This window comes from Lathamus discolor, chromosome 3, assembly GCF_037157495.1.
Source record: "Lathamus discolor isolate bLatDis1 chromosome 3, bLatDis1.hap1, whole genome shotgun sequence".
Taxonomy (NCBI): Eukaryota; Metazoa; Chordata; class Aves; order Psittaciformes; family Psittacidae; genus Lathamus; species Lathamus discolor.
In genome coordinates, this window is record NC_088886.1 from 34,673,966 (window position 1) to 34,700,194 (window position 26,229).

The following is a 26,229-nucleotide window of genomic DNA, read 5'->3' on the forward strand; positions in this document are numbered from 1 at the left end:
CATTGTTTTCCACAGGCATAAAGATGTTATGGGAAGATCCCTACAAGCACACCAGCCTTTCTGCTCAAAAGCTGCAGGAAATTCAGCTTTGTAAGCAGGAGTCACTCACCTGTGAGCCACAAATGCAGGGACATGCCAAGAGGGATCCTGACCTGAAGTTTGGTAGAGTTAATGGAAATGCTCCACCTGGCTCCTCTGAGCCAAAGCCCATCATGGCTCAGAGCAAAAGTTCTCATCCTGGTCCTGCCCTGTCAAAGACCAATGGGCTCCTCTACAAACCATCCACACAACCTGGGCTTCCTCACCCCTGCTTCCTCCCTGGACTTTTGGACCAGGGTACATGTGCATTTCCAATTATATCTTTGCTAAGGTAGGTCAAGGTGAGAGAGCAAGAAAATGGCCTTCAAATCATCACTGCTTCCATGTAGGAACACATCTTTCAGAATTGTCGTTACGAAGAATGTTGGCCTTGATGTACATCTACTATCCGTACAACCCAATAGCAACACGTATTAAGATGTAAAATTGACTTATCCTGATTTTATGAGGTGCCCTTTTGCACCTCATCTGTTCTATAAATAACATAGTTTTTAATTAAGTATCTATGAGCTGATGATTGATGAGTTATGACTAGTGGCAGGTATATATTCAGTATTTTGCATACCAAATTACACAACGATGATGAACCTGTTGGTTCTACTCCATTTCTGAGCTTCCTCCACATAAGAGTCTCAGTTTCCAGTTCAGGATGGGAACAGGACTGAAGCTGTTTCCCGTCAGCAGCAAAACAGCCCATTTAACACCCAACCTGATACAAAGCTGACGGCAATTTTGCTGTATGTTAGTACACAAACCTTGTTTTTCACTGGTGATAGTTTTTTCATCAGCTCATCCAGGAGTTGCCTTCTGAGTCACATCCCATCTCCCAGACAGGCCCCAAACTGGGCCCAGCCTAAAGGAAAGCACACCCTCCCTGGGTGTCTGGTAGGGTCTCTAACCTGTCAGAAACAAGTTCCTCAGGAGAGGATTATTGACTCTGCATTGCATCATCTGTGGCATGCAGCAACCTGAGATGATTTAGAGGATGTGGAGAACACAGCACCCAGCTCAAAAAGTGGGGAAAATTAAGGCGTGAGTAGACTAAATACACGGAATGAACTGAAAATCAACAGCAACACTAGGGACAAAAATAAATGAAAATAGAAGCCCTCCTTATGCTCTCAATAAAGTAACTGCAGGAAACTTGGGGTTTTTACTTGGTTTTCCCCACTTTTCTGACTGTCATCCTCATCTGTAACACTTATAAAGAAAATAAGTTGTTCCTCTAAACAAGACATTTAGAATCGAAGAACAGAAGAAGAGAGTTGCTGCAAGCCCTCACAGGCCCACACATGCCATGCTGCTGGACAAGGAGGACTCTCTACATCCTGCTGGGACAGCCCTGGTCTGCAACTGTGCACAGGAAGGTCTCCTCTGGCTATGAGACACATTGCATTCATGCATGTCTCCTATTTAAGCACTGATCAGGCCAAATCCTGTTTCACTGGCTTGATTTGAAAAGTTGCAGGTCAGAGCTGTCGGGCTGCAGGCTGTGCACTTGCATGCAGTGTATTTGTGTTTCCCTGAAGCTGCCTGGAAATACCGCTGTGCCTACAGTGCAGAAAGCTGATGAGAGTTTTATTAATAGAGAGCTATTTTTCTCAGACCTTTGAATTGAGCAGGAATATAATGATTATCATTATTATTATTACTCTCCATCACAGCCAAATTGATAATAATTCTATGTTTCGGATCACCTGCCCCATACTGACAATGTTTACCGGCACAGCCCATGGGTGGGTGGGATTGCTGTAGGAAGCAGTGGACCCTGCAAGGGAGTGAATCAGCCCAGCTGAGCTAACTTGTGAGGCCATCAGGAATCAGCTGATTCCTGCCAGCTGAGCCTCTGTCTTCCCCTCCTGTGACTCATCCTCCTCTGAATTAAAGAGCCCCCAAACTGCAGGCTGAGTCACATCTGCTTTGAAAGTGGGAGCGTGGTGGCTTTTGTGTCACCCCTGCCTCGGGAGGGACTGCTGGGGAGGAGGTTGCCTCTATGGCAGTGAACCTCGAGTCAGAGCTCTAAAAATAATAGTACTGAGAACAAGAAAGGCCTCTGAGAACATGACTTCCCCCCCCACCTCAGCCACCTCCTGTAACAGCACTTCAATACACTCCTGCAGGGGAAGGGGAGACAAGTGGATGTGTGATGCATGGGATGACCAAGTTCCTGAGGACTGTAATTACACAGGATTAAAATGCACAGCTCTGCAGTTACGTTTTGACAGAAAATTACAACCTTAACAAGGGAAACTGTCAGGAAAGGACACCATTAAAGCAGCAAAACCAGGGCAAATTCAGCTCTGATTTCAGCACGTGTGGCTCCACAGCTGGATTTGGCTACTTGGTACCCACTGACAGATGTGTATTACTATCTATCTGGTCCTTCCTCCCAGAAGCAATATCACAAATTTCCTTAGAGATGTCATGGCTCTGGTTTCATATATGTGTATCTGAAGATAGATTTCTGCTTCAGTGTTGGGTATGTGTTTCTTCCCTCCCCACAGATAGATAGTGGCTGCTTCTCCTAAAGAGAGGAGCTGGTCATTTGTTCCCTGGGCATGCACAGCCTGCTGGGGCCATTGCTCTCCTCCTGCTCTCCCCTGGCCAACAGCAACCTGGGCTGCCCGTCCCCTGCTGCCTATCTTCAAAATCATTAATTATTATAAGGAAGAACATCTCCTTTAACTGCACAATGTCAAACAGCTCTTCAATTTAAGTGCTCATTTGTTTTCATCAATCCAGAGCCAAGCTGCCGCGCTGCTGTGTTATGAGACCAACTGGTAGCATTCCACTTGTGAATATGCTCAGACTTTGAAACACTCAGGCAATCCACTGCCAGCAGTAAATAATTTCTTGTAAGGCATGGAAATCCCAGAAAAAATGGAGGATAGACTTGGATAAGTGCTACAAATAGGGAACAGGGAAGGTGGGTAGGGGCTGTCACTGGTTATCTTTGAGGAACCTGTTAGCCTTCCAAGTCCGACTAAACCATGCACCAGAAGATTGGGTTTGCTCAGATACGGCTTTAACATTCAATTTATTCAGAGTAACTCAGCTTCATTTGGGGAATTGCAAATGAACTGTTACTTTCTCTGAGCCAACAAAACACTGGGATTTCTTACTAAAGAAAATAGAGGAAAACACGCATCTTGTCAAGCCACTATTCCTTGTTCACCATCCCCCTCTCCAAAGACCAGCTCACAGAGAGGAACCTGGGACAAAACACCCAGCAGCAGCTGGTGATGCTCCACTGCAACTGTGCCAAAGCATAGCATACCTCCAGACTAGTGTCCAGCAGGAAAAGGGAAATGATTCTGCTAAACAGCTATTTCCACAGTGGACAGTGGAAAGAGTGAAACACACAACAAAAAACATCTTCCTGCATCCCCTCCTGTATGCTTCATCACCAGAAGCTTCATAGAAACCCCAGGATAAATTGGCTTTGTGATTTGGTGTGGGCACAAGAGGATAAAAATTGCCTGGAGACGTGCACTTCTATACTGTATTTAAGGAACTGGTGTTGTCAGGCACTGTGTTCCCATGTGGGAAATGGAGCATCGGGGAGCTTAATCTTCCCCATGAATGGGAAAGGAAAGCAGGAATTCAACCCTGTTTGTACGTATATTAGTCAGCAGGATGAGAGAGGGGTTAAATAGCTGTTGCACGATATAATATGTGCTATCCTATAGCAACATTTCATTATGTGTAACTCTCCTTACTCCTATCTGTGCAATGAAAACACCCCAGGAAATTCTATGTGCTAATATTAGCAGCCGGATCTCCATTCAGATCTCAAACTAGAAACAATCCAGTATCAGCACAATAAAGTTGTTAATAGAAGACTGATTATGATTTCTCCTTAAAGCATAGATCTGCTATGAAAATCGTGTTGGTTTTAATCCCTTCCGCTGCCATTGGTGCTCCTGTTCCTCCTGCCTGCGCCCAGCCCTGCTGCAGCACAACAGGTAGCAGCAAAAGCCAGGCGGGTCCCCACCATCCCCTGGTGTGACCGGTGCCGCTGTGCAGGAGCAGCTTCTGGGGCAGCAGCAATCGGTTGCTATTTCCACAAAGCACAGACCAGCTTTGTCACTGGGGCCCTCAGCTTGATGCTTCCCAGTGGGAAAGACTCTGGCCAGCCCCCAGTTATCCAGGCTGCAGAAAAGGCAGCGCTGCGCCCATTGGCTCAGCACCTAACTGTCCACCAATGTAAAGCAAATGGCAATTAGAAGCTGGGGATTTAAATCATTTTTATTAGGCCAGTGGGAAAACACTGAAGTATTAACATTTTTAAAATGCTTGCTATACTGTGTATGTAGAAGATAATGATGATGATCACTAAGCAGAGGGCTTTTCCTCCTTTCCTTTGCAGAGCTACATGATTTCTCTGCTGCTTAGGTTGGTTTGTTTTGCTTTCTCATGTTTCTGTATGGTCAAAGACTACCTGTCGCTGGCTTTGCCCCCCTGAAAACCCCAGCACATGCCATCTGTCCTGCGCCTGGCCAGGACACTGGGGGTCCCTGTTGTCCCCAAGGGAAGCCGCTGAGCTGCAGCATCTCCTTTCCCTGCAGCAAGACAGCGAGCCTGCAGCCCTGGCTGTGGTTTGATGCAGGCATCAAAACAAAGTTCAAATACTGTATTTTTCACATGCCAAGTCAAACACAATACCCAGACAAGATGACTGTGGATGAGCGTGAGTGCGCTTGGTGGATCCAGGGTGTAAATGCCATCTCCAACACTGGGTGATAAGGACCACTAGAGGCTTATACCCTCCATAAGAAGCAGAAGAAGGGATGGAAGGAGGGGTTTTCCCTGGCCTCCTCCCCTGCCTGCAGCTGGGGTCTTTTTCTAACCAGGAGCTGCATAAGCCATGAGAAATGTGATTGAATCATATGCTTCAGAGTCCTTGCTGATCTCTGTTCTCATAAATCATGAAGGTAAACATAGATCCGTTATTGCCTGGGTTTATCAGGGTATGTTTGAGCAGAAGCCAGGCTGTCGATGCTGTATGTGGACAACAAGGACACACCCCTAGCATTAATCTGGTTTGTCTAATTGTTCTGCACAGAGGAGATGGCACCAGCTCCTTCTTCAACATTTGTTTCCAGAGTCATTCAGTGCTGGTTTCGTGAGACTGAAAACATGATCTCAGATTAGGTAAACCTTTCCATAAAAGCCATTAACTCCTCCGTGCAAAAGCCCAGTGGACTTTTCCACAAGATGTAATTTCTAAAAGCCTGTCTTTATAAATGTGCAAAGTTAAGAGCCAGGAAAATAACAAATTTTAAAGAAAAAAGAGCCCGAATGTGTCAATGTAAGCAGCATTTCAGTTAAGTACAAGCCACCTGATTTCAAGAGCTACATCTTGTCTATACCTGACCCACTCCATCAAAATGTGTGGGGTTTAGCATGAGATCCAACTGAATTAGAAGCAATACTATTAGCAGTTTTGCGTTCTGGATCAACCTTTTTTTTCTGTCTCCGTACTAGGGGGAAAACTTTCCAATCTTTTCTCTGCATTGTAAGAGCAGAATTGCAGAATGTTTTTGCATGTTAGCTGGCACATCAGTGATGAAAAACACGCTGCCTAATATCCTCCCCCAGCACCTGCGGGAGCTTGCTTGAAGCCTATTTACTGCTAAGATGTGCATATTAATGTCTTATCTTATTTGCCTCAACAAACAGAAAGAAGGCTATTTTAAGTTACTAGAAGACATACAAACTAATGAAAAATCCAATTTTCATATTCTAGGGAAGCTGTCTGGTTCATGCTCCTTCTTTTGCAATAATTTTAAAGCATCTTTGGGGTATTCTTATGGGCAGCACACACTCATGTATCAAATGAAGGTCATTAAAGGATGGTTGCCCGTGCTCTGAGTACCTGTGCCAGAGACCCAACATGAGGGAAGCCAATGCACCAAAGCCTGCAGAGCCATCAACCACCTGGCTGGAGATGCCATTAGCAGCTCGTAAGTGAGCCTGGACCTTGGTCACTGATAATGGTATAATGAATATCAAATTAAAACCTAAAACTGTGCTACCACAGGTTTCGATCTTATCAACCTGCCCTGAAACCTGACCTGCATTGGGCCCTGCAGTTCTTGAATAGGTGATTTCAATATGCAGCGGGTAACTCAATCCATGCCACTCTGCTCTTTGAAGCAGCACTCAGCCAAGGCTGCATTACGATATTAAACCCATTGTGACTTCAGAGGTATAAGCTTTGGCTCATCATCCTTCAGCTGAGATACAAAATCAGGTTGAACAGACCCGGAATGACCTAGCCAAAATATCTTTGCTGAGCTTCAACTGAGAGGTTGCCTTTAGTACAAGGAAATCTGCAGTATGGTTTCATCTGGATAACGTTTTTTTGCCTTAAGTGCTGACCCTTCCCAACACTGCTCTTTCTTTGGCTTTAGCAGTAAGAAATCATTGGGGAAGAGCAGATCAATGGAAACATCAATGACAATAAACTATCAGATCAATACAGTCCTTTTTTTGTTCTGCAGTGCTGCCAGTTTTGGAGCAGACATGTGGAGCAGTTCTGTGGAATAGCTGATACTGCTTAGCTTTAGTCCGAGATGTGTTCACAAACCTTTCCTTTCCTGCAAGGCCTGCTCCTGGGACAGCAGCAGTTACTCTGGACACGCAAGAAGCTACAGTTTTGTGAAAAACAAACAACAGACAATAAAGCCTCTTATTTGCATGCAAAGCAAATACACTCTCACAAACAGCAGCCTCTCTTCAAAACCCAAGATGGGCAAAGCCCTTTTCATTATTAGCAGCAAGATGAATAAATCAAGCAGCCAGTTAAAATGCCTGGGAAGCACTCACATACCTTTCTCTCCCTCTCCTCCTCCCTGAAAAAAATAAAACGGTTGGGGTTGGTTTTGTTTGTGGGTTTGGGTTTTTTTGGTTGGTTGGTTGGTTGGTTTGGGGGGGGTTTTACTTTTGATTTTTATTTTTCTATTCAAGCGGAAATAGTTCAGTCTCTGGCTAAAATTTGGCAAGTAAATGCTAAAACACTGAGAAGATGACTAATTTTAACCTGGTGCTCTCAGCAGTAGCAAGCAAGCTATTTGTGTACAAACCCAAACCGAAAACTGTGACCTAACTGTGCTTTCACTGAGGATAACAGAAACAGCTTCTCCTGAGCTGGACCTGTCACCATAGTGTGTTGCAGGGGGAACAAGTGGCTCATGGATGCTCCCCAACCCTGTATGCAGCATGGGGGTACCACTACCCACTCAGGGCTCAGCTCTGCCAGCTATGTACAACAAGATGCAGGTGATGGGGAGCTGAAATGAGTCCAGGATAGGGGCCATGAGAGGCAATAAGGGGAAAGCAAAGGAGATCAAACACAGCCCAGTGTGTGCAATGTCCCAGCAGAGCAAGTCAGCCCCCTGATAGCCTGCCAGAACAAGAAGCCCTGAAGCAACAGATCTTTCCAGTCCCCTGCTCATTGCAGGTGAGCCAGGCTACGTGTCCTCTGGGCAAAGCATTGCCCTTAAAGCATTACTACACTTTTAATACAACCATGTACAGCACCTGCTCCAATAGCAAAGAAGAAATGTTCTCTCTGAGCTCTTCGCCAACAGAATGAGTTTCTGCCTAAAACTGGCCCAGCATGGCTGCTGCTAGAACCGCAGCTTTATTGAGATGAGTAGAGGGCTAAGCCATTACTAAGATGCTAAGAGGCATCTCTTTACAGGGCATGTAAGTGGTGGCAAACACCACAACACACTGCTCCAGACTAAGCACTGAACCACAGAATGGATCAGTACCAACACACACAGACTGCATGTCGTACATGGCATTAAACCCGAGGTGGCTGGCAGCTTTTGAAAAGCTTAAAGGCATCAAAGTAGGTGCTGATTTTCTGGGGAACACCTGAACAGAGTCAAACTCAAGTCAAACACAATCAGAGATGTTACCCTGTGGTGACTATATCATAGAATCATAGAATAGAATCATAGAATAGTTAGGGTTGGAAAGGACCTCAAGATCATCTAGTTCCAGCCCCCCTGCCATGGGCAGGGACACCTCACACTAAACCATCCAACACAAGGCTTCATCCAGCCTGGCCTTGAACACTGCCAGGGATGGAGCACTCACAACCTCCCTGGGCAACCGATTCCAGTGTCTCACCACCCTAACAGGAAAGAATTTCCTCCTTATATCCAATCTAAACTTCCCCTGTTTAAGTTTTAAGCCGTTACCCCTTGTCCTGTCACTACAGTCCCTGACGAAGAGTCCCTCCCCAGCATCCCTATAGGCCCCCTTCAGGTACTGGAAGGCTGCTATCAGGTCTCCACACAGCCTTCTCTTCTCCAGGCTGAACAGCCCCAACTTCCTCAGCCTGTCTTCATATGGGAGGTGCTCCAGTCCCCTGATCATCCTCATGGCCCTCCTCTGGACTTGTTCCAGCAGTTCCATGCCCTTTTTATGTTGAGGACACCAGAACTGCACACAATACTCCAGGTGAGGTCTCACAAGAGCAGAGTAGAGGGGCAGGATCACCTCCTTCAACCTGCTGGTCACGCTCCTTTTGATGCAGCCCAGGATACGGTTGGCTTTCTGGGCTGCGAGCGCACACTGAAGCCAGCTCATGTTCATTTTCTCATTGACCAGCACCCCCAAGTCCTTCTCCCCAGGGCTGCTCTGAATCTCTTCTTTGCCCAGTCTGTAGCTGTGCCTGGGATATCCAAAGCCATGTTGTGCATGCAGGCAGCCAACAAATCCACCAAAGGTCCCTGTGCTGGTACCACTTTTGTGCTATGCCACATTACCTATTACTCTCAGAACAAATAACTAGGGCCAAATCCTGCCACCATCTGAACCCTTGTTACTTCAACTGAAATCTAGAAGAGCTAAACCCACCTGGAGGGCAGTGAGAACTGATCCTCAGCAATCTATCAAGTTTCACTTGATTAAGACATAATTGTCACTGCCTACATGGTGTGACCTGGATGAATGGGTCACACTTATCAGCTACACAGCAGCCCAAAACATTAATGTTAAAGCATGGGCTGCTTTAATGTTAAACCCTTCTGCCTGGTTTTGCTGTTAAAAGCAGTCTTCTCTGGACGAGAAAAAAAATTGTGTGTGGTCCTTTAAATAATGCAGCAGCCTCCGAACACTGAAACATGTAATTGCCTCTCGCTGGCAGCTGCTTTATCCCAGCCTGCCCAAAGGCACGGCTGCAGCCCTGCTGAAGCACCTTGCCCTGTGTAGGAAGGGGAGCCCCACCAGGGACTGCAGCTCCCTGGTCTAATGTGGGGTGTCCCCACTTGCATCCCCAGCCCTTGCAGCTCCCAGCCCCATCACACGGGTCTTTATTTGCCTAGGGCGAAGGTTAATGCATCTGTTCTGGTACCAGCGGGAGCTCTCCGTTGGGGGCAATGATGGCATCACCAAAGGGCATCGCTTTTATTGCAGGCACCAGCTACAGCCTCCATCCAGGGGAGAAGCCATAGCTTGTGACGGAACTAGGCTTGGGCTGTACGTTTGCATACGGCTTTGAAAGGGATTTCTTTAATGCTCCGTCACCCTATCTTTATCTGAACGGGGAATGTGTCTGATGGATGCATTACTTTGTCTTCTAAGCTCAGCCTGGCACGGAGGATATGGAGCATGAAAGAAAGAGGATGGGAGATATCTTAGCTGGATAAAATCAAATGGCAAAACATCCCCAGGCTGGGATTTCCCCCAGTTTCTGTCCATACCCACACACCACTGAGGTTGCCAACTCATACAGGACAGAAATGCCATGATAGGTGTTTATGAGGAAAATCCACAGAACCGTTTCCATTTAACCTGCCCAAGATGTCAATTACCAGGGCAGAACAACTCTGCCCATTGCCCTAGGCAGAAATGAATCCATGGCCAGTTCCACTACAGACAAGTAACTTAAAAAATGAAGAGGGTGCCCCGTGAGTGCTGGGCTCATCCGCTACCCAGCTGTGTCAGGGCTACAGTCTGTGACTGTAAGGGGCAAGACCTCATGGGGTCAGTGAGGAGGGAGGTACAGCTTTCCATTCCAGGCACTTTCTTTCATATGCCCAGCTATGGCATCTATCCAGATGCATTGCCCCAGTGAGGTCAGGATCCCATAAAGCACATAGAGAGAGTCCCTCACCCCAAAAAATTAGAGCATGTGCAACCAACATACCTGCTAAGACTGCTCAATACTTCCGTGATCATTTCACAGCACTGGGACTACAAAGACCAATGAGGTTTACCCAAGAAACCTGTTGTAGAGCCAGTAACATAGTGAGGTTTTCTAAGTCTCAAGTCAGAGCTTTAATTACAGAACTATCTTTCCTCATGCTGGTCTTCATCATAGCACTAGTCATCAACAAGAGATGAGACAGCAAGATTAATCCCTCTTCTTATCCTTCTACATTAATGCCTCCATCACTTTGACCCCTGTAAGATACTGACAGAGGTTCCAGCTGCAAAAGAAAGGAAAAGAGTGGCCAAGCATTCTGGCCATGTTTCTAAAAATACCAGCACCTCTGCAGGGCTCCATCTGGTCTTTGCTCAGAGACACTGTCAACTGAACTTTGCACTGGATGTTCAGGAGCTACTGCTATTCAGCAAGTTACCTTGTGATGTCCCAGACCAAACCGGAGCAGGGCCACTTGCCAAAGCTATGGACATGAGTTATCAGACATGGGGAATGAGCAGGCAGAGGTCTAACCAGCTCCCATCACTACATCCCAGTGGCTGCTTAATAGAATGTCCCTGTGCCCCCTGGTGCTTGCAGACAAAAGCAGTGCTTTTCAATGGAATATCAGTCTTTCCTAAGAGCCAGCTGACACACTCCGACTGCCTTTGCTGAATGGTAAGCATGTGATGGAAACTGTGACTTCAGCTCCACTCATTGAACAGGAGCTGCTGGAGGGGATGCAGCCAGAGCACACAGACACAGAAATGGCAAGGGAAAGATGCTGTGGTTTCTCCCTCTGAATGCCCACCGGATTTCGGGAGAAAACATTTGAAAATGCATACTAATTTTCACTTGTCGTGTCAATTTAAAATGTAATTTCTGACTGGAATTTGATTTTATTCCAAAACAGGTTTCTTCTGCAACTTCATTCATTTCAAATAGCTTTTTCTTTGGAAACACAACCCAACTCAATGTGCCTTTGCAAAACCAACAAAAACCAAGCACACATGTTGGCAGTCCAATGTAAACCAAAGGGGAACTCAAGCTATTTCTCTTGAACAGGACATTAGTCAGTTTTGATGATGTCAAAACATTTTGAGAAACAGCACTAAGGAAAACTCATCAAAATAAAGGAATTAAAGATGAGTTTTCCTTTCTGAGGAGGTTTCACGAAAGGAAAGATGCCCCCCATGGTGAGGATGCTGGAAGCCATAGAGGGGCTTGGGAGCCAGCAGGCCAAGATCATGTTGACTGTCCTAATAAAAAGCTCTGTAGACAAAGAAATAGCCCAGAAAACTGCAGGAACCATGGTACTTAAATGGCACAATTCATTAGTCACAGATGACAGAAGAATGAGGGGATTATGAGAAAGGTAAACAAATGTTTAAATAAAAGGAAGAAAGAAAATCGATCAGGTGGCTTCTTCTCATGTATATTCAGTCACAAAAAAGAAAGTTACGACCCACAGAATTGGAAAGACTATATTTGGTGCTGATAAGCAAAATAGCCAACAATACAAGCAAAATAGCCAAGAACACAAGATGGTGTAGATCCCTGCTAGGAGGTGTTACTAAGACCAAAGCCTCAGTCACATTCAGAATCGGACTAAGTATTTAAATGACCAGTCAGACGGCCATGTACTGTTACAGAAAGATGGCAAGACGGGCAGAAATTGTTTTGGAATGGGCAAACTGGGCAGTGCATAGGGACAGAGAAAATTCTGCTGCAAAAGTATCATCTTCTGCTTGGATGCTATGGGAAATTGCACCCTAATCTGAGGGTGATCTCACTGATGGGCCTAGTCAAGAGGGTAACTTGGCCTCATGCAGTTCTTTATCCAGGTGACAGACTCACAATCAACTTGAAGAGCACCATTAGAGGGATAGCTGTAGAAATTAATCTTCCTGTAAGACTGGAAGTTACAAAACTCATGAGAACAGGGTGAGGATTAATAAGAGAGAGCTTAAGTGAGCCTCTGAGAAAACATCTGTGCTTTTTATTACTCGAGGTGATTTTATTAGGAGGACAGGTTGGATGAGGCTTTGAACAATCTGCTCTAGTGGAACCAATGCAGGAGCTGGAACTATATGGTCTTTAAGGTCCTTTCCAATACAAACCATCCTATGATGGTAGGATAAGGTGGTGAAACATTGTTTTGGGTGGCTAACAATAGGTAGCACTGAATAAAACAGAGGCAAACGTGTAAAACATAGACCCAGGCTGGACTGTAACAGCGTCCGGAAAACTATTACACAGCCATGTCTGCTGGAGCAAGAGGTCTGAGCAGCAGAGGGAAGGTGGATGGCAGGGAAGGTGTTGTACTGCACAGTGATTTGCACAGTCTTGCGTGCTACAAGTAAGAGGACACAAAAGCACCTCTCTGCTGCTACCAAACAAACTGCAATAAGCTGGATGTGCTGACAGCCCCAACCTGCAAGTCAGCCCTCAGGGCATGCAGTCCCATGCTCCAGTACACCAGCCGCAAGGAACGAATATGACTCAAACGACTTTGAACTCACACATGCAGGGAAGTCTAGCTAAAACTTGGCCACACTGACAATCATTTCAGAAACACACCCCACCTATGTCCTTTACCCACACTACAAGCACAAGAAGTTGGATGTGAGCACAAAAGGCTGTCGGTGCTGTCAGCTGGAGTCCATCACAGTCTTAAAAGTGCTGTGAAACAAGGTGCAATAGCAGATGGAGAAGCTTTTCTCTTTTTCCCAGATTTAGTGAAAGGGAAGCTCCTGAGATCGGCCACCCACAGCTGCACTCAGTGTCCACAGACTGAGCAACAGCAGCTGGGGAAGCCAGTGAGTGAGAAGAGGAACAGCAACCAAATGGGAAGCATGGGGACTACCAGCAGGGACAGGAGAGCAGCTGCAGCTCAGTGTTGCTTTCAAGCAATCAAAGAATAAGGAAAAGAATAGAAACAGGGTTTAAAAACTGCTGGTTGTGAGGGCAGTAATCAGCTGGCTGCACTTTGGCCTCAGAGAGGCTTTTTCTGATGTACACTGTGTGGTGGGATGTGTGCTGGCCAGGGTGGCAGGAAGGGAACAGGACATCATGTCATCCTGTAATGACACCTACTGCTGTCCAGAAGTAACCTGGGAAAGGTCTTTTCAATTCCTGTTTGGGAAGAGGAGCTGTAAAGACGCTTCTGGGAGGGAAGGAAGAGAGAGAGGTAAAGCTAAGCTGGAGAGAGGAAAAGGTCTGGTAAGAAAGTGGGAAAATGATGACACTCATCTGGAAAGCCATCAAAAATGCCACAGAAATCGAGTCTGGAAAGGATATTAGAGATGACGTAGTCCACTTTCCTGCCCAAAGACAGGATGATGGACATCCTGGCTAAGTTTCCCTGTGCAGTGTTTCTGTCTGCATATCCCCAGAAGACCACTGCCATTGATGTAGCTCCTGTCGGGGTCACTCACATTAGCCAGACATTGGTTTCCAAAACCGAACTGAAGCTGAAGGTTCACACCTTTCATTCCTGCCAGCAGATATTTATTTTGGTGTTTAGAGAATGAATAGCTTCTCTGCACGTGAATAGCTTCTATTCCTGCACCCAGGAAAGGGTCCTATTAGACATTATAGCATGAAGCTGTAGCAGAGACTGAAATTCGATCCTGGAGATGAAACCATTTTGGATTTGACATCAGGTATACAGAGGGAGCATTTCTAGGTGGAACTAAATAGCATGAATCAAGACAGAAAAATGTGATAAGGAATCATCTTGAACATGAATTCCAGCTATCCTCAAAAGCAGCTATGGATATACAATGTAAAATACATCCTGCACCTGATACCCACCTCCTCCCAGCCAGGCCATGCAGGGGGTTGGACATCCCCGCAAGCAGCAAAACGCAAAACATGATTTAAGTCCTAATTCTGCCTGTTACAGGATTACAGCATTAGTGCCCCAAACCTCACGGTGTGGCTCAAGGAGAAAGCCTCCAGCCCTGGGGTGAGGAAAGCCCCGCTCCGGAGGAGGCATCCGGGAGAGTTATTTTTCAGCAGCGGCCAATATGGGGGAGGCCGCCCGCAGCCCTGGGGCCACTTAGGCAGGCGGGGGGGACTCGGCGGGTGGGTACGTGGCCGCTGGGGTGCAGCCCCGCGCAGGCTGTTCTCCCGAGCCCGGCGCGGCTCGGATCGACCCATGGGTATTGCCGGGCGGTCACATGCGGCGGGCGGGGAGAGAGCAGGGAAGGGGGAGCGCTGAATAATTGAGGAGCTGCAGCGCCCTCCTCCCTCCCTCCTCCATCCCTCCCTCCCTCCTCCTCCATCCCTCCCTCCCCCCGCCCTGCTTGCGCTGCCGGGAGCCGGGGTCGGCGGATCCCAGCTCAAACCCCCCGAGCCCCGCCGGCTGCAGCAGCGCAGCCGCGCCGCCGGGGTGCTGCTCCACAGAATCGCCCTCCCGCTGCCCTCCGCGCCGGCGGTGAGTGCCCCGCGGCACCGCGGAAGATAAGCGGGGTGGAGGGAGGGGGGGAAGGCGCTGCCATCCCCCGCGTGGGGGGAGCGACTCGGAGCCTCTCCGGGTGCAGGGGGCAGGCTGCGAGACCGGGCGAGGGCTGGCCCGCCGCTCCTCACGGGGAGTGGGAGCGCTGCCGCGGCCCCCCCCCACGCACACGGAACTGTCTCATGCCCTGCTCGGGGCCGGCACGGCAAGGGGAGCGCCGCGGGTCCTCCGGGCCATGGGGAAGCGAGCCCGGGGGACCCCAGCCCGCTTGTGCATCCCCGGCTGCGCTGAGGCCCCGTGTTTACAAAGTGTCGGGGCACTCATCGCGGGTGGGGGCGTCAGAGGTTGATAGGAAAGAGGGAAAGAAAGGGGCGAGGAGCAGTACCGGGTGGTCTGACCGAGGCGAAGCTCTCGCTACAGGTTACCTTACGAAACACTCGAGGGACAGGTGGGGAAACGGGGGGCAGGAGGCAGAAGAGGAACCTGAGCAGGAGGGAGGTCGGTGGAGGACGCGAGGGCAGCTAGACCCGCGCGGGACGGCGCTGGGGCAGTAGCAGCCCCGGGCTGGCGCTGTCCGCGGTGCTGAAGCCACGGCGGGGCGACTCAGGCCCCCGCCGAGGCCTCCCTCCGACGGACGCGGCTGGCCCACGCACACGGGCCCGATTTACGGCTCCGTCCTCCCGCCGGCTATTGCAAAACTCCCTCTGACTTAGAGGCTGGTAATGGAGTTAAGCTTCCTCTTTACGTCACCCCTGACTCGGTGCTGTTTATTGATTCCACACGGGTATTTTCAAACTGCCTAATACCAGCCGTCTGCCCACCCCAGCCCCTGGTAGGTGTGCTTCAGCATCGTGGTATTGAGAATTCTCATCGCTTTTCTCAGAATTGATTTCCAGCTCAGGTTCTTGTGGCCTATTAAATGCTAGTTTATACAGATCGACTTCGTGCCTTCCTGTCACAAGCTGTACCGAGAATGCTCTAATGTAGGACTACCTAAATCAACACAGGCTCTGGGGAGAAGTAGAAAGTAGTATTACCCTGGTCAACCCCAGAGAAGACTTTTGGCTCAAAAGGGCCATGGCTGATTTAATCTAGCATAATAGCTAATAAATCCTCACAATGTCCCGAAATGGTAGGCGAGTACATTTTAGCATGCCAAGGCATTTGTTTAATTGCCCCCAAACTGTCATGAGACTGGAAATCTGATTGCTAAAGATATTTACATATGTTCATTTTATCAGTACACATTGCTAAGACATATGAGTTACAGTAATGGAGCAACATATTGTAAACAAACATAAAAACCTCAAACAACCCAAAACAATACCAGAGTGAAAACTTACCTAGATTAAACTGACTAATTATCTATTCTTAAAACATACCGCTGAGTGGGGCATCCCTGTTCCATGAGAACAGAGAAGCAAGGGGGTCCTGCAAAGATCCAAGACCAAAGTGCTATTTCCCATTTTCATCTGTCAAAGGTGCTGAACTCTGCTGACAAAACAGAGACTGATGAATAGTAAATGATGCTGACAAAGAATCTTGGGTCCTCTCAAAATAAAGTCAATGTACAGTACATCTGGAAGTAATATCTGCAGTAGGACAAGGTGTTGAATAAAACCAGGGTGGGGAAAAAAAAACCTTTGTTCAATTGCTGCTCAGTAAGAGGAGATGCAAGAAGGAAATTTTACCTGAGCCATTGGAAACTGAAACTGCTGGAATACAGGAGACATCAATAATAAAATACAGTAGAATTTGAAGTAAAAAAAAAGCAGCAAAGCCAAAGCCTGTCAAGGGGCAGAGAAAGGCCACTGTAAGTGGAGGAAATACAGCACTTGAGCAACTCACTTCATTGAAAAGAAGGGTGGGAGGTAACTTGCTTCTTGAATCTAAGAGCCTCTATAGAAATTACTAGGCACTGAGTTATTCCTCTGTCTGCCAAAGAAAGGCACAACACGAGCTAGTGCTGAGATGCTAAATGCCAAAGCATTCTGATTTAAGTGAGGGATCACATTTTTGAACAGTGGAGAGCTGATGACCTGATGAAGAAGTTATCAGAAAACCTGCTGGATTCTCCATCTGTCGATGTCAAGACTCAATGTCCTCCCACAAGATAAGACTTAGCCAAAGCAAGTCATTGGGCTCCCCGCAGGACTGATTGCCTGAAAGCTAATGGCTTGCGATTTAGACCAAATGAAGTCAGTGTACTTAATGGTACCTTTGATCCTTAAATCCTCGAGCTAGGTACAGAGATGTACAACTTTGCTCCCAAGTGCCCGAGCCTCCCCCTAGACAAGTACAACATTCCCAGCAGGTGAGATTTTTGACCACAAACCCAGAGCAGAACAAATGCCTGACCGAATTATATTTTAATCGCACAATTTTCCAACTTGTTTCATCAATTAACTCTCTCTAAAAAGAGCCGCTTTCTTTCTGAATATTTCAGTAAAGTGAAGCAATTTAAAACAGAAATCATTCTCCTTAGGGAGTCAGTCATGACTCCGGTGTCAAGACATATCTTACCCTTTTCTAAGTTTTTAGGATTATATGAAAATGATGAAAGTTCGTCCTTAATGGGACTTCAGAGTCTCGGATGGGATTGTATCAGAAAGGATTCCTGCCCAAAATATTTTAAAGGATATATTTATAGGCTGACTTGATGCTACTTCCTTCTTGAGCACAAGACAGTCTGTTTTCTCAGTTCTGAAATCACATACGTATAATAAGATTTCATCCATCTTTCCTTGAAGACAACAGTTTTTCTAGAAAATTCAGTGAGAACAGGATAACCGCCCAATGCCTAAATCAGTGGATTTCCTGTGAAGCCTTGCAGCATTCAAGCAAAAAGCAAGAATAGTAAGAACTTACACAAACATAAATAAGATCTTAGGCTCTGCATGGAAAAGAAAAATAGAGAGAGGATAACAGAATAGTCTGTAACAGAATACACTTAGTCTCTTGGACTTCTTAGCCCCCAAATAATCAAATCTTTGCTTTCAGAGTACCTGAGCTATTCAGATCATCATAATGTGTACGTTCAAGCAACATGTTGCTGTTTGAATTATTAAGACATTTTAAAGATAGGGACATAAGAATGCAAAAAAGAATCAAATACTTATTCATGTGTGTGGTAGCGGGATCCATGGTCACACGCAAAAACATTAGCAGGTAGGTAGCATGTCTGTTTTTCACATTGATTGAAAAAGGAAATTATTAAAAAAACCTACTCCCAGATCGGAGCTCTCTACAAAATATAAAGCCACATAAGGGTCTGAACTTGTCATTTGAGTGAGAGACAGTGTATCTAGGGTTGCAAAAGGGTCTAGGGTCAAGAAATACAGTAGGCATTTTTAAGCTAGTTCCCATAGATATGAAAACCTGGCCAGAGTCTCACCTCAGTCCAGGCTGACTCTGCTGAACTCATTAAACCGCCCACAGTGCAAATGGCAGCAGATTCTGACTTAGATCCATGAGCCACAGAGATTCCTAAAACGTCTTTGATTTACAAGGGTGAGATGTAGCTAAGCTGTGGTTGTCAACTGGAAACTGCCTTCTAGTACCAAGCAATTGTTCTCCTGTGTACTTTTGCTTGGCTCATTGAACAGCAGCCCTGCCTCTAGACTGTGGTCATTGGCACAGGCCTGGGTGCTCCAGCTAACATTGATGCTGCCACCACAGCCTATCCCTTCCTGTCACCAGGCTGGGACTAGGAGAAAATTATATTTTCCCTGCAATAAAACTGTCAGAGTGAAGCCCAGGCACTTCTGAAACAAAACCGGAGAGGTGGAGCCACGCAGAACATGACTGTTGTTTCCCTTCTTCTGCATGGCGACTGTATCAATAATTTACTGGAAGACATGGTACCATAAACTAAATCTACCTTGCATGTGAACAGAGGAAGAGCTTTTGTGGCACAGGTTTTCCAAGCACCTCATCCTGTTTCTGAGAGGACAGTTACAGGAGCAAGTAGTTTGCTGCCTACAGGGAAATGGGTTACTGCTGCCAGGCTCCAAGTGTCTATGGCTGCAAGTACCTGTATCGAAACGGTAGGTAAATGTCTACAAAAACAAATGTGGGGGGTTGAGGACAGCCCCTCTAAGCAGCCACTGACTCTTGCTTGTCAGTGACCGTGACCTAAGCCAGTGGTTTGGTTCACTCTTCCTGCAAGTCCTCAGCTCCCTGAGAGCAGACCAGGTCTTACTCAACAAAGGTTTTTAAACCTGAGGATAGAGACACCCCCTTGTGCCAAGACACCACTGGTACCTCTGGGCTCATTCACTCCCAGCAACACAATTAAAGCTTAGCTTTAAACATGCTCTTGAGCATTATTGAACCAGGTTCATGCTCTTGAGCATTATTGAACCAGGTTTTAATGATGGACTTGTTGAGTCGTACTAAATGAGCAACAGCTCTGTGGGGCACAGCAATGCCAGGGTGGCTTCCAGATGAGATTTGGACACCCTAGTATAGTAGTGAAGGAAATGTATGCTTCTCCTGCCTGTTCTTCTTCCTCGGCTGGGAAGAGGCAGAAAGCATCAGTGACAGGTCTCACACTGCTCCAGCCCCGCAGCAAGGCGCTTGGGAAGCATCTGGGTATGCCAGCGCCCTGTCAAAGCACATGGGCAATGGCAAGTGTGTTCCACTCATTAACCAGCTGTGGAAGAAACAGGGACCAAGAATGTGCAATTAATAACTAGGGTCACCAGCTCTGCACACAGTAAATTAAGACAGAAAGAGGCAGTATGTTGAGTTACTTTGTCCAAGAGCTCCAGCGCAAACAAGAACTACAGCAATCATATTTCAGTGACACTGCTCTCTGCTCTTAATTACATGTGGGCACACCAGTTGAGTTACACTTGCCAGGCAGGGCAGCACACCATGAGGACACTGTATGTACTGTAGCTGCGAGACAAAATGTGTTGCCTCAGGGAAAGAAGTCGGGGTTTGGGGCCTTGCCAGTAAGGGAAGAGCAAGTATGCATTTAGCTACCAGAGCTTCAATGGCAAAGAAATTTTAAGCTAAAGGTAATCATGCTGGCTCATGCTGATTCCTGTGCTACACAAGGACATCTCCAGGCAGTGTGTGTGCATCACTCAGGGATGTTATAATACCCTAATTTTATATGCTATTAGCATTTTTAAGAACATACCATTCTTCATTTAATTCTTCTTTACTGGTGCCATCCTAGATGCTGATTCAGTCTTGTAACTCAATGGGAAATGTCAGAAAGCCCTCATGCTACGGTGCCCAGTGTTACTCACACTACACACCACTGAGGAGTTGCTATGTGTTTGCCTAAATGATGATCATAGAATTGTATAAGTTGGAAAAGACCTTTAAGATCACTGAATCTAACCATTCACCCAGCACTGCCAAGTCCACCTCTAAACCATGTCACTAAGTGCCACATCTACGCCTTTTCTAAATGCCTCCTGGGATGATTCCACAACTTCTTTGGGAAGTTGGTTCCAATGCTTGGAAACCCTTGTGGTGAAGAAATTTTTCCTAATACCCAATCTAAACCTCCTCTGGTGCAACTTGAGGCCATTTCCTCTTGCTCTATCACTTGTTACTTGGGAGAAGAGATCGACACATACCTTGCTACAACAAGTGATGATAAATGACTAAACCCAGAAACCCTATTCTAAATCGTCTTGTTTGATCAACTTGTGCTCACATTACTCATATAATGGGTTGTGCTGAAATGCAGGAGAATTACTCATGTAAGTCAAAGATGTTTGGTCCCAGTGAATAATAAGGATAAGCAGCCAAATGTAATAGAAGCAGCAGGAGCTGCTATTCACTTCCTTGGAAGTGCATTGAATCTACCTCACATCTCTGCTGAGGAACTTAGTGACACAGGCTACAACCAGCCCACAGCTCTAGGATCCCTTTTTCATATGCAAAAAACCCCACTGATTTGCATATACTACTATTGCTTCTTCTGGAGCCTTTAGTAGGCTCGGGATTGAAGAATATGTCATTCCAGCTTCTTCTAAGGAAAGTAGTTCTTTGAGAACCTCTCCTGCATTAATCAGGTGATAGCCAAAATCATGGAAATGGGACAGCGAGGCATAATCTACCACATTTGTATATCCACTGGTGGAACATGATAACTAATTAATGAGACCATGTGCGCACACAAAAGAGAAATGCATTTAAAGCCCAACAAGTGCTGAACTGTGTTTGTAAGCCCGATGTGTTTACAGTGTAAAAGACCAGTTCAGACTACTACTAAATTATTACAGACAGGTGGAAAGACTGCTGGTAAGTGAGATACAGCATGGGGAGGGGAAAAAAAACAACCCAGTTTCTTAGTGGGGAATAAAGGAATCTCTATGAAAACAGCTATCTTCAAAACAAAAGTAGAAGCTTAAAAATAGTGAATTTTCAGATCCTGTATTTGATACACAAGGGATTTTTTTGTTCTGGTTGGGATGATGAAGCCAGTGTCAAATTGGTACTCTATTGAAAGACTTAATTTGTGTTTTTGCCACTGAAATTCAAAATGCTACCCAGAAATGAAATAAATTGTCATAATGACACATCAGCCAGACTCTCACGGCAGTAAAAATCCATTTTGTTTTGATAAATAACCCATTCTGTGAATTATGTGGGTTGAAAAATGCTCTTATGGCTGGCCTGGAGCAAAGCATGACAACTTTCATTCTGTGGTGTAAAAGGATGGATCCACAGAGGTAAAAAAAAAAGCAAGCACAACTGAGTAATTACAGACATTTCCTCGTGCATGCTCTTAAAGCAAAGTTCTTTAATTAGTAATATTCTAGAACAGACTGATAATCCAGGTCTAAACATTTCGGTGATACAAAGGCAGCCCTTGTCCACTCTGATGGTGAGATTCACTGCAGAAAGTGTGCATCTCAAAGACTGATGAAAGTATAATCCACTACCCCAAAATAAAAAAAGCCCAGCATTGCAAGCACAAGGCTGCAACCACCCCACTGATGCCAACGGCAATCATACTGCCAGAACAATATACACGTAGTACTGCAAACAGGAAACTCACTAAGATTTGGAGGAGATACCACAGTATCAGGGAGATGCTTTTTCCTCTTGTGACAGCTCAGAGGCTAGAGCTGCTACTATCAAGACCAGAGGTGAAGCTGCAGAAACAAGTGCCAGCATATGAGACTAATCTTGGCTCCTGGGCACTCAACTCATGATGTTTTAAATACCTGAATTTCAGAGGTCAGCACATCAGCCTTTGAAGCAGTCTGAGCACCCAGACCTGTGAGCCCAAATTTCCTTTAGGAGTTTCATGTGTTCAACATTGCCATGGCTTGTGTCTGCAAAAGGATGGGGGATGCCGTATCAGATAGCTGTAAACATTGGTATCAATACCTGCACTTCATATGCAAAATCATGCAGCTGCCACAAATGTGCATTTGAAGGTGCATAGAGTCATAAGGGTCCCTCTGAACATGACCACTGGCAGGTAGAAGAGCAATATTGTTTCCAGCAAAGAACAGCTAGGGGAGCATTAACAGTTTTTAGCATGGCTTTTCTTCCACTTCCTTAAAAAACCCAGCTGGATTAACCACTCATGCACTTCTGTAAGGTAGCTACATTCTCCATTTTACTGATGGAGGAACAAATTTAGTAATTTCATTCGGTTTCATCACTCTCTTAGAGGGAATCTGTCAGAACAGTTCCAAGAAGCTCCTGGTTGCCCATCTCCTGCTCAGCTCACCCATCTATTGATTTGTCATTTCCCTGCATTAGCAGTATCATTATGTTTTTTAAGGCTTTTACTTTGCCGTCTCAAGACAACAATGACAAACCAGACCTTTTGGAAAATGTGCAAATTGATTATACCTCTTTCTCTGTAATTCTTTTTTTTTCTTCTTTCCCTTCTGGTGATTAAATAGCTTTTTTTTTGCAAACACAGAGCACTTCATGCATATTGCATTGCTTACAGCTTGGCACTCACAGACGTATCTGTTACAAGTTCCCTGCACTCAGCCGTACACCACTCTGCACCATAAGGAATCATTGCTACCCATACAAAAAGGACAGAAAACAAGTGTCAGGCATAGGTCTGCCTTCTGCAGGCATAAGGAGAAGGACGGCAGAAAAACTGATGTCTTGGGGGGGTGAACTTACTGTCTAAGCAGAGGGGACGTGCATGCTGTAATGCCCATGAGCATCTCAGAAAGGGTGAATGGTTCATTTGGTTTCCTTGCCCTGCAGGCTATAAATAAGAGCTATAGGTGCTCCTAATGCATTCAGCCTCTGGAAAGGAGGAAAACACTGCTCCTTGCAGCCCCATAGCTGTTTCTCAGTAGCTGGATGCTCCAGAGGATCCCAAGGGACCCTGGCAGCCTGGACCACCTGCTGTTGAGGTCGGCATGTAATTCACCCTGTCAAAGTTTAGAACAACACAATGTCAAGGCATCTGCTGACCTTCACTACAGCTAGCTCCAATTTTACCTCCGAACGTGTTACTTCAGCTCCCACCTATACCTCACCCAGGCAGGAAGAGGAGCACTCAACCACCTAAGCCTCCTAATTGCTCACCTTCACAGACACGCTGCCCAAAGATCAATACTCAAACACTGAACTAGCTATTTAGCTCAGGAAATGGGACCCACCAGCTGCAGGATAAATGGAATCATAGAATCAACTAGGTTGGAAAAGGCCTTTAAGATCATCAAGTCCTACCGTTCCCCAGGACTGCCAAGTCCACCACTAAGGAACTTTGACCTCTCTCTCATCCTTCCCTCTGCCTTTTCCCTGATTACTCAGGCAGGGCAGTCTCTGAAGGCTGGAGAGGGGCAAAAAGGGTACTGTCTATGTACATGCTACTTATTTTATTGGATTACATGTCTATGCTCTTTGGACTTTCACACTGGAGTCTAGAATACAAAGTTTAAGGACTCCTGGGGGCTGTCTCAGGATGCATGGCACCCTTGCTTTATGTCTTTGGTTGAATTATTTCCTCTTTTAACTCACTTATTTGTCAAAAAAGCCATCTTATAACAGGTCTGATATTGGTAAAGCATTTAATGTGACACAGGTGGAAGTAACATAGAAAAGTGCTGTTCAAGCCCTCCATTTCCATTTCGCTATGAAGACAAGCAAAACCAAGAATTTCTGAACCCATTTTTTTACTTGATGCAACATAGAAAGTTGGTCTTAAACCTGAAACGTATCACTAGTTTAATTTGGCAAGAATTTTAAATTAAATTAACCACAGCTCCGTTTGCTCAAGCAAGGGTAAAAATGGAAAGATTATAAATAAAAAGAGCCCAAAATTAACAGCAAAGGCTCAAGGCCAGATTGCTGAAGATGAACCCACGTGAGCAATGCTGGGACTGGCAGGGACCAGCCCTTGCACTCAGCTCTGTGCCTGGCTTTTAAATCCCTTTAAGGAGAACTGATGATGGAGACAGAGCCAGCTTTTACAGTGCCAGCCCAGCTGGGGATCAACACTGTAAAACCAAGCACATAAAACTCCAAATCAAATCTCAGTCGTAATGAAAACCTTAAGGTGATGACCAGCCCCGGCAGAAGGCATCCCTCTGGTCGGCTGCCTGCCTCCCACTGCATCGCACCACTGACGTCAGTCCTCTCCCTGCTGTAGGAGCTGTAATGAGATTCAGTATCTTGTGTCTCTTCATACAAGTCCGCCTCACCGTTACCGAGCTAGTAATTAGAGAAGAAAGGGGAGTAGGAGCATGGTACTCAGGCTAGCGTGTTTCTTCCTCTTGTCCTTCACCTGGGATTGCAGTGGGTTCGCTGCCAGGAGCTGCCTCTTGCATAATCCTGAGCCATTTCTCACATCCCCTTCAGCCTCTGGGGCTCCCAGGGGCAATGCTTTACCCCAGCTCGGCATGCAGCCCCTACATAGAGCAGGAAGGGGAGTCTGAGGGCTGTTGCTCCTGCACTGCAAACATCTGTGTTACTATTTCTGAGGTCCACAGCAGGCACTGCCTCAGGGTTTGACAGGAACCTGCTCCAATCCCACACATAAGGGGCACATCTTCCCTGGGCAAGGAGGAAAGGGCTTTCCCCATAACACCCGCTGCAGCAAACTGAATGCTGCTGTCCTGCACACTGGGGCCAGGACCATGCCAAGCCAGCTGCTGCTGCAGCATCAGCAAGCTCTTCTCTACAGTAATTACTTCTGTGAGCCACAAAAACCAGAGGATATACAACCTTTTCCTCTTAATGAGTGCCCTTTCCTGACTTTCCATCAATATACCAACAGGAGCTCTCTTTTTTCATTCATTACTGTCAATGTTCTGTTTCTTGTTGCATCCCCAGCATTTTTAGTAGAGGTCTTTGCTTAAGGATACTGCTATGGACTCCTGAACAGGGGTAGTCATTAACAGAAAAATCAAATTAGCCATCCCAAAGCACAGATGAGGCATGGGGAAGCTCATCTGGGGAAGCTGGAGCTGTGGAGGGTGATGAGGATTGGGCAATGCTGAGGGGCACTGTGCTGCATTTCACCAGCATGGAGCAGCCAGCAGAAACGAGTTTTACATAGGAATAATTTGTCACCAACCCAGCCGCTAAGGAATATTCATGCCTCTAAATACCTAGGCCTCTCCTTCTGACTTGATTGCTGTTTTAGTTAATTTACCCTAATGAAGACGAGTGTTTCGGTACAAACAGCGGTTGCTAACAAGCACGTGGTGGCAGTAGGAAGTGCCAGCCGGCGAGGCGGCAGCCAAGGAAAACCGACCCAGTCTGCCTGGTGATGGAAAGCTGCACAGCTCCAAAACCTGGCTGCAGCTCCCCGAGTCCGGCTTGTCCTCTCCAAGCCACAGCTCCCTTCATCTTCCCAGATTTATCATGCCGAGAGCAAATAAATAGCCACAATTAAAAACTCCTTCCTTCTGGCTATGTGCTTCTACCAAGGCAGGGTTAGTGGAGCAGAGCAGAAGCGAGTTGTCTCTGCCTCATGTAAAGGCTGCCATCCATGAGATTTTTTTTATGGTTTCAAAAGGAGTGAAAGGATGTTTTCCAAGCTACAGACCAGCAATATGCTGATCTCACTTAAACGTCTGGAACAGTTTTGAATGATTGCTTTAATTTAATACAGCAGCAATTATAGAGTTGTTTTGTTTCGGAGGCTTTTTCTTCCCCCTTGTTGACTTAGGAGGGGCTGTATGAACTGCAGGGCTATGCTGGGCTGCCAGGCAGAAGCACCCCCGGTCTCAGCCCAACCCCAGGCAGCTGGAATAGCTCAGCAGCCTAAAACTGGGCACATCAGAGGCCCAGTTCCTGCTTTAAATTTAAACCATTTAAAGTATTTAATTTTTAAAATTAAAATTAAAAAATTACTTTAGCAATTTAAAATTATTCCTAGACAAGGCTGTCAGGTCTTCCCTTTAGGTTCTTCGCAAACCCTTCACTGCCACCCTTCCCAAACCCTCCATCAGCTACCACAGACATAGCAGACAAGATGGTGAAAAATTGCAGGTTTCAAACCACATCTGTCCCAACCTCCTTAAAACACAGGGCAGGTATTGCC

General features: G+C 46.3%; 1 protein-coding gene across 2 annotated transcripts in view; it reads left to right on the forward strand.

Annotated features, from left to right (window-relative positions):
• The first annotated feature begins 14,549 nt into the window (after positions 1 to 14,549).
• SLC7A14 (solute carrier family 7 member 14) overlaps positions 14,550 to 26,229 on the forward strand; it is a 32,203-nt gene continuing 20,523 nt past the window's right edge. For both annotated transcript variants that reach the window (XM_065674591.1, XM_065674592.1), the window contains exon 1: positions 14,550 to 14,705. The gene's annotated coding sequence lies outside the window, so the exon portion shown is untranslated. The remainder of the gene's footprint in view (positions 14,706 to 26,229) is intronic.